This window comes from Pinus tabuliformis, chromosome X (assembly GCF_031772625.1).
Source record: "Pinus tabuliformis cultivar Carrire ecotype Pingquan chromosome X, CPIR1, whole genome shotgun sequence".
Lineage (NCBI taxonomy): Eukaryota > Viridiplantae > Streptophyta > Pinopsida > Pinales > Pinaceae > Pinus > Pinus tabuliformis.
This window is the reverse complement of record NC_142308.1, coordinates 1673625672-1673641158: the sequence shown is the minus strand read 5'-3', so window position 1 is coordinate 1673641158 and position 15487 is coordinate 1673625672.

The window sequence follows — 15487 nt, the reverse complement described above, 5'->3', positions numbered from 1 at the left end:
ATGAGAATTTAACTGTTATAGGCAATTTTTGAAACCCCCTAAAAAAAGGTCATGAGAATTTAACTTTTGGAGGCGGTTTTTGAAACCCTCCCCCTAAAAGTCATGAGAATTAAACATTTGTATGTAGTCATTTAACAAGCACCTCTAAAAGTTCAATCCTCATGACTTTTTTTTGAGGGGGAGGTTATCCATAACGACCTCTAAAAGTTCAATTATTGTGACTTTTAAGGGGGGGAAACCCCCCTTAAAAGTCACAAGAATGTAACTTTTGGAGGCAATTTTTGAACTCCCCCCCCCCCGACAAAAAAATAAAATAAAAAAGTCATGAGAACTGAACATTTGGAGACTATCAATTATATAACTATCTCTAAAAGTTTAATTCTCATGACTTTTGGGGGCAGGACGAGTGAGGGGGTAGGGTTCATTGTCCATAACTACCTCCAAAAGTTCAATTATCAGCAATTTGAAGGGGGGGGGGGGGGGGGGGGGTGGAGGGGGGTGTTTGACAATCCCCCTTAAAATTCATGACAATGTAACTTTTGGAGGTGGTTTTGGACAACCCCTTTCCCAAAGTCACAAGAATTGAACTTTTAGAGGTGGTTGTTAAATTACCAACTTCAAATATTCAATTCTCATGACTTTTAGGGAAGGGGGACCTTTTGGTGTATTGAATGGGGCAAGGGGACATAAGGGTAGCATGGATGGGTAGAAGTGAGAGGTCCAAGCATGCTTTACGAAGATCTATAATCCAAGCAAGGAGGGGCTCGGTGGATTCTTGATGCAGGAAGGTCAAGTGGTATGCTATGAGTCCCAAAAGCCAAATGAACATGGGAAAAAATACATAACTCATGATCTAGAGTTGATTCATGGTGTTTGTTGGGAGTTTTGTGCTTTCGGTATTTTGTGATTTGTTTGCACCTAATTTTCAGTTTTTTTTTAGGTATGGTGCATGATCATGCCACTTTGTTTTTGGTGTCGTATTGTTATTGGTTTTTCATGGTTTTATTCTTGTTCTTTTCTTGTTCTTTCATTTTATGTTTTGAGGGCCTTGGGAATTGGTTGGGGAAAAAGGAAAGTTAATGGATCTGAAGGAGAGCTAAATGAAACCCAACAGGTAATGTAATACAGGTGAATCTCGGTGCATGAGTAAAGGGAAACTGAACGCAAGAGTATGACAATCAGTTGGATTTGTTGGTTCCATTGTTGTAAATGGACGATGGCAGGACAACCATGCGAAAGGTAACAAAGAGGTAAGGTAAATGAAACTTAGGCATCATATGCCTTGGCTATGTTGGGAATTGTTGTTCTCAATATTGTGCATGTTGTGCACAGATAAAGGGAGTTCCCTTAAAATCGATCTTATGATATCTGGTAATTGTATTGTGATCATGATCATGCTAACACACACACACACACACACACATGCCATTATCTGACAGGGTCATCAGGGATCATGATTGTTTTACGTTGATGTTTATATGCATATATGTACGTATGTATGTTGTTGTCTGACAGGTTTGTTAGGGATCATTCTTATGGAAGGATTGCTTATGCAGGTGAATGGCATGAAGAGGTTCCTAGTCTTATGAGGAATCAAGTGGGAAGAGCATCCCTAACAGATCTATGAGGTCATAATCATGTGGATATGAATTGATATTATGTGATTATAATATGCCTATGTTTGTGTTATGGACAAGTAATGTTGAAGGATACATCAGTTGAATGAAAGCAAAGTGATTTGCTGCATGTTGGAACAAACATGGATAATGGAAAGACGCTAGAGGTAAGGTTGCTTGGTAGAGTTAATGTGTGGTTTTTGGATGTAACACCCCCTCCTCCCAGGTCTACCCAAGTAACTGGTCAACCGAGGTAAACATGTGATAATAAAGGCCACTATAAGGGATTCAACCTCCTTGGTGACCTTAAGGAAATGGAATCAATGGAACACATCAACCAAACCAATCCACATCAGCAACAACACCCTCAGGAGACATGTCAGCCACTCATACATCCTCTCCCTGAGTACCACTATTGTTTTAAGCCTTTTAACCCCCGGTCGCTCTCATGCTATAGGCATGAAAGTGTTCAGAAACCCAAAGTCACTCTCAGAGACCTATATGTTAGCATCCATGGACTTTTCTCAACAGACGTGCCAAAAAAAGGAGTTTAGATTTTTTTTAATATTCTAAATCTAAAAATATGGAATTTTTTCTTAATCTCTTTTATATACTAGACATACCTATCTAGTTCTCTTATATACTATTTTTGGTGTACACTCTTTTATTTATAGAATTAAATCTAGATAGAGAGCAAAAATAGGTATGCCTTTTTCATGGCATCCTCTAGATCCCAAGTTGCTTCATCTGCTCTAAAGTGCTTATGTTGCACCTTGACTTGTGTGATGACTCAATTCCATAGCATGGTCTTCCCCTTGTTGAGTATGCATTGAAGTTCTCACTAGAATTCTCCCTCAATTTCCACTTGTATAAAATCCCAATCATTAACATGATTAGCATCATGTATATATATTTTAAGAAATGATATATGAAACACATCATGTGAACTCACTTTGGGAGGCAAGGCATGTTTGTATGCTACTAGCCCCACTCTCACCAAGATCTGGAAGGGTCTACAATATCTTGGTGATAACTTGGAACACAATCCCACTTTTAAGGAAATTCTATTTCGCTTGATTCATAGATATACATGCTCTCCCACTTGAAATTTCTTATGAGTTATTTCATTGTTATGTGTAAAATTCACTTATGCGGACAAAAATGAACTCCCTAAATCTAGTGGCCTGATCTAGAACAGCATAGAGAAAAATTATCTATCTTTTCCTTAGAGAGATTAGAATACAGAAAATAGACCTACCTGGAATCTATAGTAATTCCTCTTCTCCTTATTTATAAGCTCCAACTCTAGGTTCCACGCGCTATAAATGGAACCTGCAACAACAACTAAAACAAAAAAGAGAACATTAATATCCACATAGCATAAGATAATGTCTCTAATCAATGAGTCTGAATGGAATTGAAATACATAAGAATCAACATCACACAAGTATAGGAAAACGAAGTTCTTTTTGTATTAATAAATAAAGGAGAGAGTTACAACCATTGTCTAGATGTTGATTTTGTAGATGTCTCCCAACTGTCTTGTCCTTCCTTGCAACAAATCAAACCTTCACATTCAACCTTAATTCATAAATGGATGATGATTCCTTAAGCTCAAAGAAACAACATGAGGGAACTAATAATCTCCAAAAGCCAACCCAAACTCTATGGGAGGCAATAAATTTATAGGTTGAAAGTGGTAGTTTAGGATTTACCAATATAGGATATAGATCCACATATGGAGAATAAGCTCAAAAGCTAATAGATAATACCTCTAGAGAAGGAATTTGAGATATTTGTCCATGGTAAATGGTTAAAACCACCTTAGAAGCTTCTAGAAGGAGAAGATTCAAAAATATTTTTTAATTTTCCTGAAATTCTAGAGTCATCGCGCTTGTAAAGTAAAGCAACCTGCACTGGTCAATGCAGGTGCTTACTTATGCAACTTGCAAACATTGTAGGTGGATAGGCATGCAGAATGCGTTGAGGCTAAAAATACTACTTTTGAGCTGATTGACCCTCAAACTCATACTTTTTGGAGAGGTGATACTTAGGTATTTGCAAAGGGATAATGACAAAGTGTTCAAGCGTGTTGATTGATCTGGTTTTCAAGCCTTTTGAGTGGACGTGAAAAAATGACCTGTAATAGATTTCCCCCTAAAGTACAAAGTCAGAAGCAGTGGTTAAGGATTAAAGTGCTTTACCTTGTGACAAGTCTGGATCAAGAACAAATTGGTTGAGATCATTATTTGTTACAATAAATGTTATCATCATGATATTATTGTTGAGGGAGGCATACCCGTGTTCAACATATAATTAAATATTACATGTACAATGATCAAGAAGTCTCGTCCACTGATGGAAAATCATGGACTCATGCTTGGATGACTCTCTAAATGATCATAACCATCACACTTTGTAATCTTGTATGAATCCTAAAAAAACAGCCCGGATAGATGGAACTAGATCTGGGGTCTTCTACCTCATCACTAGATAGTACAAGTCTAACGATGTGAATAAATGAGTTGGATTTGAACATGGTAGACACCATCTGATTACAGCCAATGATGCAATCCATTAACAAATGAAATAGAAACCACTAATAATGATAATGGATCTCAAGGTACTATAGTATAATCTATGTGGTGTGAATGAATGAGCTAAAGTCGAACACCACACAAAATCTTCTGGTCGAAGGCCAATGATGAAGAGTTTTCACCGAGAGCAAGGAAACTTTCCATTAATGTATGAAAACTCCACCAAAAGGGGTTTCTAATTTAACTTCCCGAATAATGAATTAATTTCGATAGGAACCGACCCATCGCAGGAGGGCCTTTATGTATCCCTCATCAATGACACGAAATGGGTATCAGGATTTGAGACAGAATGATGTTGATGCAAAGCTAGTTTAGGAATGGTAGACATGAATGAAGGCTTAAGAGCATTGTAGTAGGTGTCAACTGAAGGCTTCTCTTGAATATATAGATGAAACATTATGGAGTTGGTGGCACTACGTCAAACAATTGCGGAGGCTTTTTATATGGTGTGATTAGCCAAAGAGGAAAGCCAATTTCCCAACCCAATGTAGAAATTCCTTGTAGATTCAAACTGCTAATTGAGATTTACTAAACAATATGCTTGAATCTACTATCTTCATTAGTGAAAACAATTAAATGATCGTGAAATCACGGAGCATACAAGAGAAAGAATTCAATCAACACATTACACAATGATTTCCTAGGGAAAGCCACACCTAAAAACCCTTGTATCTGTATATTGAATTAGTCAGAAAATATGAGAAGATTAAAATACTTTTCTCAAGCCCGAGCAACCTCTGCTCTATCTCTATCTGTCTCACAGCTTCCTCGACAAGCCTAGGCCAATACTTAACCAATTTCTCACTTTCCCAAGTCCCATGTTTAATACTTAAGGCTTTAAAAACCTTAAGTATGAGTTTTGGTCTCAGAGGCTATTTAGATATTTTATATTTTTATGAAAATAAATCAAATGGTTTTAAAACTAAAATTTTTTTATTATTAAATATATATTAGTTTATTTTTAAGGATTTCTGCTCTACCATGGGTATGACTGTTAACACTAACAAAACAAAAGTTATGATTATCAAATCCAAGAAGGACACTTATGCTAATTTTATGTATGACAATAATAACTTGGAGGAAGTGTATTCTTACAAGTACCTAGGAATTGATATTCATCACAAGCTCAACTGGAACCATAGCATTGAGAAAAGGATTAATAGGGGGTGGAAAGCTTACTTTGGTCTTGAAAATAATTGTAAAATAGCAAACCTTGTAATGTGGGATAAAAAGAAGTTCCTCTTTGAAACTTTAGTCACTCCTGTTATCTTATATGGTTGTGAGGTTTGGGGTTGCAGCATCTCCAGAGAATCATGGAGAAAGATTGAGCAAATCCAGAAGCGTTTTATAACTTATAACCTGAAAATTAAAAGTAATGCACCCTATCCTATTCTCCTTATAGAAGCAGGTCTTTCCCCTATTGAGAGCCTAGCTATGCTTAGGTTTCTGTTGTACAAGCACAAAATCAGTAACATAGACGATCATAGACTTCTTAAGCTAGCTTTAAATTCTAGCCAAAACCACCTAAGGCTCAATCGAGGGTGGCATAAAGACACAAGGGCTTGGTTAAACTATTGGGAGATCAACGAAAATGATGCATTGCAAAACATAAATAACATTAAAGATATTGTTACTTCTAAGTTCAAAGAAAAAATGTGGTGTGAGAAAGACTTAGCGGCTAAAAGAAAATTAAGTTATTATAAGAAGGTCATCAACCCCACCCTAGAAGATCAAAAGTACCTATCTACTTTAACTAGCTCAAAGAAGAAAATTAATATAACAAAGATTAGAACGAATTCTCATGAGCTCCATAGTGAAATAGGTCGTTGGGCAGTTCCTAAAACGCCATGGACGGAAAGGATCTGCCATATATGTGAGAATAGGAACATCGAGGATGAAAACCACTTCCTCTTAGAGTGCCCCACGTATAACCACATTAGATCTCAGTTTCACAATATTTGTTACAATATTGACCTTCCTAGCCTTTTACAATGTCAAAATTATAGTGAGCTCGGGAGGGTTCTCTCCAAGATTTTTGAGCATAGGAATAAAATCTTAAATCAGAATGGATAATTTGTTTCTTTAGGTCCGATATACCATTATTTGGTCTCAGCGGACGTTAACCATCATCATCATCATATATATATATATATATAGTATTTTAAAATTTATAAAGGGTCCCCATTTTTATATGATAAAATTTCATAGGAAAATTATAAAATGTTAAAATGGACAACACTATGGTAGTAGAACATTCATGAGTGTGTTCCTCCACAACATTCTGTAACATGAGGTTCATCTTTTGCTTCTCTTCCTCAGCAGCTTCAAGTAGTCTTTTGAGCTCCATGTTCTCTTGTTGGAGAAATGCAATAATATCCTCCGAATCTTGGAGACTATCATGCTTTGAACTCATGCCCATGCTTATTGAAGCCTTAGGTACAACAGGAGGTGAAACTTGTGGTGGATATTGTGGCAATTGTGCCCTCCTTCCCCTTGCTCCAATTTGAGAACCTGCACCCACAAGCTTGCCTTCTCCTCTCTTAAGCTTCAACCTTGTAAGCATTTAAACACTTGCAAAATAATGAAATCCTCCTTGCACAAGTAAACCAATATCTCTAATACCAAACTTGATCTAAATGGGAAAGTTAATTTTGTTGTCCTTAAATCCAATTCAGAATATAAACAAAGTGCTTGAAGGTTTATTAGATAAATTTCAAGTTAACCATGAGCTTTTATTTGTTTTTATGTGAATTTCATGAGAAAATTAGCATAAATAAAACACTAAGCAGCAGCATGTAACAAATATAAACATCACCATAAACAATAACACATCATCACATGATAAATGATTTCACCTCTTCTAGGCTACGTCTCCTAGTCCAGCTTCCAATGGCTTGGGCCTCTTTCATTCTGCTTAAATTTGAGAATACGTGTCTTTACAATGCTCCATTGGCTCTAAAACTTATTCCAATGGCTTCAGAAAACCCAAAATTGGTTTTCTAGCCTCTTCCTCCTGCTGAAAAGACAAAAATATCCACCAGTTATGAGTTCCCCTAGCTTCACTGCTATTCGCTCTACAAATTCCCCAAAATTCGGCATTATTCCTACAACTTCGCCCCAAATTGTGTTAACCAAGCGCCATTTTGGCAGATTTCTGGTGGATTTAGTGGGCATGATAATTTTGCCACTAAGGCCTTAATGCCGAAAATTGTGGCCACATGGGGGGCCACGTGCCCAGGGGCTAGGACTAATCATCTGCCCCCCCCCCCCCCTAGTCGGGCCCCCAGTCCTCTGCACCCTGGTCACATTGCTACCACACCTCCTGGGGCTGGCCCCCATGGATGAACCCTCTCCACCTGGCCCTCAGTCGCAGTAGTGGTCACATGACAATGTATAATGGGGGGGTCAGGGCTAAGCCTTGGTCCCTTCCCCCAACCACTCTGCCAATCAAATTCAAATAGGCGTTAAGTTCTTATAGTGTTAAGAACTAAATGAATGGCATGTTGGTAAAGCCTTGTGTTGGAAACTTTGGAGATCGCGAGTTCAACCATGCCCATTTTTTCTCAAACCTCAACACAATTTTGGTGGCCCTCGGGCTGCCACGTGGCGGCCCCTGGCCGTGCCATGTGGCAGCATGTGATTGGTCACTCAAAACCCAATAAAAACGTGCAATATCACACCAATAAATGGATGCCACCTGTCACCATGTGATTTGACAGAGGAGCCCGGTCATACGGATAGTCACCCTACCATGTAGGCATCCTAGTCAGCCTGCCACATCAGCAGTACAGACTGCTCACTGTGCAACGCTGCATTTTTTTCACCAAATTCATCTATTTTGGAAACGAATAGAACATATTTTAAGGATCATATGGAGTCTGTTTTACGCGAAACGAGTTGCACCAAATTCAGGACGATGAGCACTACGCATTCATTCAAGTTCCACACCAATTCGACAACTTTGAATTTTGAGCAAATTTTTGAGCACCTGATCAGTCCATGAGTTTTTTTCACGGTATTGAATCCATTTATGCATTCAAAAAAACATAATTTAAATAACTACCAAAAATCGATATAAGATGTAAAATATTTTAAAGACCCTCTAAATTTTAATGTAAGAAAATTTTTAATTAAAAATTGATTATTATTAATTTAATATTTTCTAATTATATCTGTTATTAAAAAAAATTGGAAATCAGCTCTTATAAGGGTTCGGGTTGGGGATCTAATGTAAGATCTGAAGCAGAATGCCCAAGAAAAGTTAGGAATTTTGACGAAGCTACAAAAAATGATTTTTGTATGGAAATAGTTGCAAGATATCATATAGTTGCAAGAATATGGCACCAAACGAGACCCATCCATCATCAGAAACTTGAGGTTGTGTGGAGGACGTCCTAGATTCAAAAACTCCAAGGGACTGGTTTCATTTAAGGATGCAGTAAAAAGAAAGGCTTAGACACAAAATAAATATGATTAGACCCTATCGTGGAACAAATGAATCAGGTATCGGCTATGGCAGTTAACCTTCCTGAGGTTAATGCACTTAACATCGATTTTCAATCCCAAGATGTTATATGCAGATTCAACCGATTCTAGCCCAAATCATAGGATCTACATCAGTGGGTTTTCCCCACCTAGATAGAAAATATTATATTCATTTATGCTCCAAGGTTTTTTTGTTGTAAAATTTGATACATTGAAGGATATGGATTTTGCCTTAAAAGAGGTCCATGGTTTTGGGGTAGTGCAAACTTCTTTATGACCTCATGGTTATCAGTTTTTGATGCCAATACCATTGTGGTTTCCAAAATGTTGGTTTGGGTTAGATTACATAATCTCCCCCTTCATTTTAGACATCACAAAGTATTAGAAGCAATTGGAAATACATTGGGAATGTTTATAAAGTTGAATCCAAATAGAACTACAAAATGAATTTTTACTTTTTTCAGGATCTTTGTAGAAGTAGACCTTAGTAAAGTTTTACCTGATTGCATCCTTCTGATTCATAATAGATTTCAATGGATCCAACATGGCATTTAGATGGCATATTTGTCTTCAAACGGGACATTTATAAAATACGTGTCCTCAAGTAAAGATAGAGCCAAAAAAAAAAAAACAGGCCTAAAATCCAAAGGGATAGTAGTTCTCATAACAACATCTCTCTAAAGTAGAGGATGAAGAAAATATGGAGAACTATACAAGTATTGTTGATTAAATACCACAAGAAATATTAGTGGAAGGAGAAGTTGAGCAGGCAGGAACAATGGTTCAAAGCTCGAAAAGTATTAAAGCAACAAAAACTATGGTTCCAATGCAGTAGAATGAAAAAATATCCCTTGAAAAGGAGACGGACAACATTAAGAGATTTTATGCAGTTGAGAGTTCGCATTCAAATAAAGAATTCATTGTGAATGTGGAAGAGAACCAATTGACTATTGTAATTACAACTCCCAATCATAGAGGTTGGTGAAAAGTGGAGAGAAAGAGAGACACAAAAAAGTTCTAAATGCCTTCACACTTAGCTCCCAAATGTGATTTTTTATTTATGTTTTTCTTTCATAGTTTTTTTCCTTGAGCTCGAGTCATTGCCTAATCTGATTAAATGTTTTATAGCATTTGCAAAAATATAATGGTATTCTTTAAATAAAATTATGAATTTTCTATATATATATATATATATACTAAAACATTATTATATTTATATATTATATATATATATATATATATATATATATATATATATATATATATATATATATATATATATATATATATATACACTAAAACATTGAGAAACAACCCATTATGGATTTCAATTTTTACCTTATTGAAGTCAGAGAGACTTATTACTCCAAAATACAACTAGGCCGTTTCTTTTTCAACAGAAGCCTAATTTTTTTAATCGAAGGGTGTTGGACAAAGCAACGAGATACTCGGTGATATGCTCACCTGGCTTCGCTGCATCGAACTAGAGAGCTGAGTTGATTTTCACTCAATTGATTGTTATATAAATTTATTTTGCAAACTTTTAATGGCCAAGTATACATATTACATATGGTTTCCTATGACAATTGTTTGGGTCGAAATTATTTATTTATAATTTGATTTTCTTAATGTAGTGCCGTCTATCATTCAAAGAATCAACCTGAGATTTTCTTTTTAACTCCTCCTCAATAAGAAAAGGGGTTAAACGTGTGCATTTTCCAGTGAGATGGGTGTTCTTTTCCCCCCAAAAATTAATATAATTTATACTTACATATTTTATATATAATTAAAATAAATATTTAAATTTTCTGTTTTATGTTTTATATATTTGGTTCTGTTTTATATATTTGCTATATGATGTTTCAAATATCTTCGTGAAATTAAAGTTATTACCATCCTCATTAACTCTATATATATGTTTGAAAAATATATATATATATATATATATATATATATATATATAAAATAATACAAATATGGTATCACATTTAAAGGTTAAAAGATATTTTAAATTAAAAAATTGGGGATTTAGATTTTTTTTTGGATATTATAAAGTTAAAAATATGGAATTCCAATCCCTTCTATATATAAAATATGTTTATCTAATTCTCTTGTATATTGTTTTTGGTGTACAAGCTCTCATTTCATCACATCTTGACTATATAAACTTATAAATGGTTTTGACCATTTACTTCTCCATGATTTGCTCTATGTATCATTTGGCCCCTTTCTCCTTCATTATTGCCTCTCTTTATTATACAACTTGAGTGAGCCTAATGGTTAAGAGCATGTGTTTACTCTTCAGAGGTCACAGGTTCAAAACTAGAGGGGGTTAGAGTATGTATGCCTTCGTATACTTAGTAGGCAAACGAGGGGGTCTCATACACCAATTTGGTGTCTGGCTTTGTCGTGACCTTAAAATTAGATAATTTATTCTTTAACCCTTTCCTCCTCCATGATTGCCTATATGGGATAATTTATTTTTTCACATACATCATTTTGGCAAGTACATGTAGGAGATTATAATTATATACATCAATTCCACTGTCTTAATTAATAGCACAATGGAAATATCCTTAAATATATCCTAGGCTTTAAAGGCTCACTAGAGTGATCACTCTTTTGTATGCCTCATGGCTCCATACCTTGTAATATCATCAAAGTTCATATCATATCTTATGTCCATAGCTATGTAATGAACATAACTAATATAAAATACGTATAAATAAATAAACTTCCCAAAAGTCAACCTCCTTGAACTCACAATGCACACATTCTATAGGGGTAAGATAAACACATAAATACCAAGGTTTCATATTCCATGTTTCACATATCTAACTTGTAAGATTTTTAGCTTTTTCATTGGCGGGATATCAATCATCATGCTTCCAAGGTTTCATGCCGCGAAATGTTACCAAACATGGAGTTTGAGATTACATATAGCTTCATAGAAAGATATACTTCCAAATTAGCCCATAGTCATTACTACAAAAAAAAACACCTTTAGGTTCGGTTTAGTCTTGCGACGGTCTTGCCAAAATTGTTTGTAAACATTTTTTTGGAGATTTAGGGCCATTTTTTGAACCTCTTCCCCCACAAAAGTCATGAAAATTGAAACTTTTTTTTGGGGGTGGGAGGATTTAGATGACTACACCTAAATATATTTTTCATGGTGGTCCTTTGAAAATCCCCCAAAAATTCATGAAAATTGAATTTTTTTTTTTTTTTTGGGGGGGGGGGTGGTGGTTGTGGGGTTCTTAAATGATTATCCCTCAATAAAAAATTTCATGGCAGATTTTGACACCCCCCCACAAAAAAAAAAAAAAGAGTTCATGAGAATTTAATTGTTATAGGCAATTTTTGAAACCCCTCTAAAAAAAGGTCATGAGAATTTAACTTTTGGAGGCGGTTTTTGAAACCCTCCCCCTAAAAGTCATGAGAATTAAACATTTGTATGTAGTCATTTAACAAGCACCTCTAAAAGTTCAATCCTCATGACCTTTTTTGGAGGGGGAGGTTATCCATAACGACCTCTAAAAGTTCAATTATCATGACTTTTAAGGGGGGTAACCCCCCCTTAAAAGTCACAAGAATGTAACTTTTGGAGGCAATTTTTGAACTCCCCCCCCCAACAAAAAAATTAAATAAAAAAGTCATGAGAACTAAACATTTGGAGGCGGTGAATTATATAACTATCTCTAAAAGTTTAATTCTCATGACTTTTGGGGGCAGGGCAAATGAGGGGGTGGGGTTCAAATTCCATAACTACCTCCAAAAGTTCAATTATCAGCAGTTTGAGGGGGGGTGTTTGACAATCCCCCTTAAAATTCACGATAATGTAACTTTTGGAGGTGGTTTTGGACAACCCCTTGCCCAAAGTCACAAGAATTGAACTTTTAGAGGTGGTTGTTAAATTACCACGTCCAAATATTCAATTCTCATGACTTTTAGGAAAGGGGGACCTTTTGGTGTATTGAATGGGGCAAGGGGACATAAGGGTAGCATGGATGGGTAGAAGTGAGAGGTCCAAGCATGGTTTACTAAGATCTATAATCCAAGAAAGGAGGGGCTCGGTGGATTCTTGATGTAGGAAGGTCAAGTGGTATGCTATGGGTCCCGAAAGCTAAATGAACATGAGAAAAAATACATAACTCATGATCTAGAGTTGGTCATCATCATTCATGCATTGAAGATGTGGAGGCACTATCTTCTTGGAATAAAATTCATCCTTATGAACGATCATGGAGGAATGAAGTATTTATTTGAGCAACCCAAGTTAAATTCAAGGCAAGCAAGATGGCTAGCCATGCTCATCGAGTTTGATTTTGAAAACAAATATATAAAGGGAAAATAAAACAAAGTGGTCGATGTACTTAGCAGAAGGATTCAACTGAATCACCTAGCAACCATAAGATTTTATGAAGTGGACCTGGTGGAAAGGGTCAAAAATGCAGGATGACATCATGAAAAATACTAACAATTAAGGGAAAAGTTACAACAATTTAGTGAGGATGAAGAGTATCATCTCACTGGTGATGGTCTAATTAGATTAAAGAATAGAATCAACGTGCCAATTAGTGAGGAATTGAAGGGTTCATCATGAGAGAGTTTCATGATAAGCCATATTCAAATCATCTTTGATATCAAAAGATGCTCACAACCATTAAAAAGTTTTATTTTTGGCCGAATTTGAAGAAAGAAGTAGTTGATTTTGTTGCTAAATGCATAGAATGTCAGCAAGTAAATGTTGAGTGAAAACATCCAACAAGTTTGTTGTGGCCCATTCCCATTTCGAAATGGAAGTGGGAAGTGATCTCCATGGATTTCATTACCAATTTACCAAAAACCTGCAGACAAGATGATGCTATTATGGTGATGATTGACAAGTTTAGCAAGGTGGCACATTTTATGGCAGATAAATCCACCAACTTGGCTAGTGAGGTGGCTCAAATTCTCATAAAATAAATTGTGAGGTTGCATGAGTTCCCAAGAAGCTCATCTCAGATAGGGATGCTAAGGTCACTTCCAAGTTTTTGAAGGAGCTATTTTCAGGATTCAGGACTATCGAATTGGCCTTTAGTACTACTTATCATCCACAAACGGATGGATAGATAGAAAGGGTGAACCGAATCCTTGATGACATGTTGAGGATGTATGTAATGCACTAGAAAAAGAAGTGGTAAGAGTATCTTCCACTTGTAGAATTCTCATATAATAACTACCAAGAGTCCTTGAAAATGAGCCCATTTGAGGCATTGTATGAGAGGAGTTGCAATACTCCTATCAGTTGGAACGATCCAGTGAATAAGGTCCTTATTGGACCTGACATGCTCAAGGAAATGGAGTAGCAAATGCAAGTTATAAGGCATAATTTAAAGGTGGCACAAGACATGCAGAAAATTTATGCCAGCGAAGATAGGATATAGAAAGAGTTAAGTTGGCAAACATGTTTATTTGCATATCAAACCCCAGAAAAGTTCCTTAAGGATTGGGTCATGTGCCAAGTTGGAACCATGGTATTGTGGGCCCTTTAAGATCCTTAAAAGGATTTGACTAGTGGCTTATTATATAGCCTTACCTCTATCAGTAAAATTCCATGATGTTTTCTATGTTCTTTGCTTAAGAGATATGTACAAGATTCTAATCATGTGATTGATTGGTCTATGCTACAAGTGGAACCAAAGGGGGATTTCCATCCAGAGCCACTATGCATCTTAGATCGAAGGAGCACCATGCTCCAAAGTCGAGCAATAGAGCAAGTCAAAGTGCAGTGGAAGCACTTTGGACCCGAGGAAGCCAATTGGGAAATGTTTGACACAATGAGGGAATCATATCCTTTTCTATTTGCTAGTTAAAGAAAATGTATATATGTGTAAATATTGTATAGAGTTGTACATATAAAGCTCCATAAGCAGTATGTAATTACTTAGTCATGTCTTCTGTTACATATTGGTAAAGAAAACCAAGGACGGTGTTCCCCCAAGGGGAGGGGTTTGTGACAACCCCAATTAGTTAACCTCATTTTGCAATGTAAATATTTTCATAAATGAATATGGGTTGAGTATGGGACACAAAATCCATAGACTAGGTAGTTGCTTGCTTGGGATGTTCAATTTATTTGCTGCAGGAAAACTAGACTATTTTGTAAAAATCAATGAATTGATTTATCAAAATAAATTTGTCAAAATCAATGAACTACAAGAAGGTACGCCAAAACCATACTCTCTTGGAAGTTTTGACAAGCAAGAAGGACACAAAAACAAAGCAAGTTAACCTATGTTGTTAAGAAAACCACGCTAGAGCATGCAAAAATGAAATGTGGCATTGAACCCCATTAACCAATCGATGAAAAATGGATACATGGATCACTTTCCATTGGTTGGTAATATCTATTGGCAGTTTCATTTGTTAGAGGTTCTACAGATGAGAAGACGACTCAAATAGGCAGATAAGAAAAGAACCATCGTGGTCGAGAATGGAGGGAGGATAGGGAGCATTCAGTCGATCAAAGAAGAGAGAGAGAGAGAGAGAGATCATGCACCCAGGAGTGGGGCAAACCAAAAGAACATTTGAGCGAAAAGAAGAAGGGGGGAAGCACACACAGAACGTCAGGATATGAAGGAAAAAGACAGAGAAAATCATTGTATAGTAACACATGTATGGAGATACTTCTGGATGGTTCCATTGCTCCCAAAGGAGTTTCCTTATTTTTTGGTTGAGCAATAGATGGATGGAGGAGCTTCTCAAAGTGAGGGTAAACCTCGGGACACGAAGGGGGCTGGAGGGTGG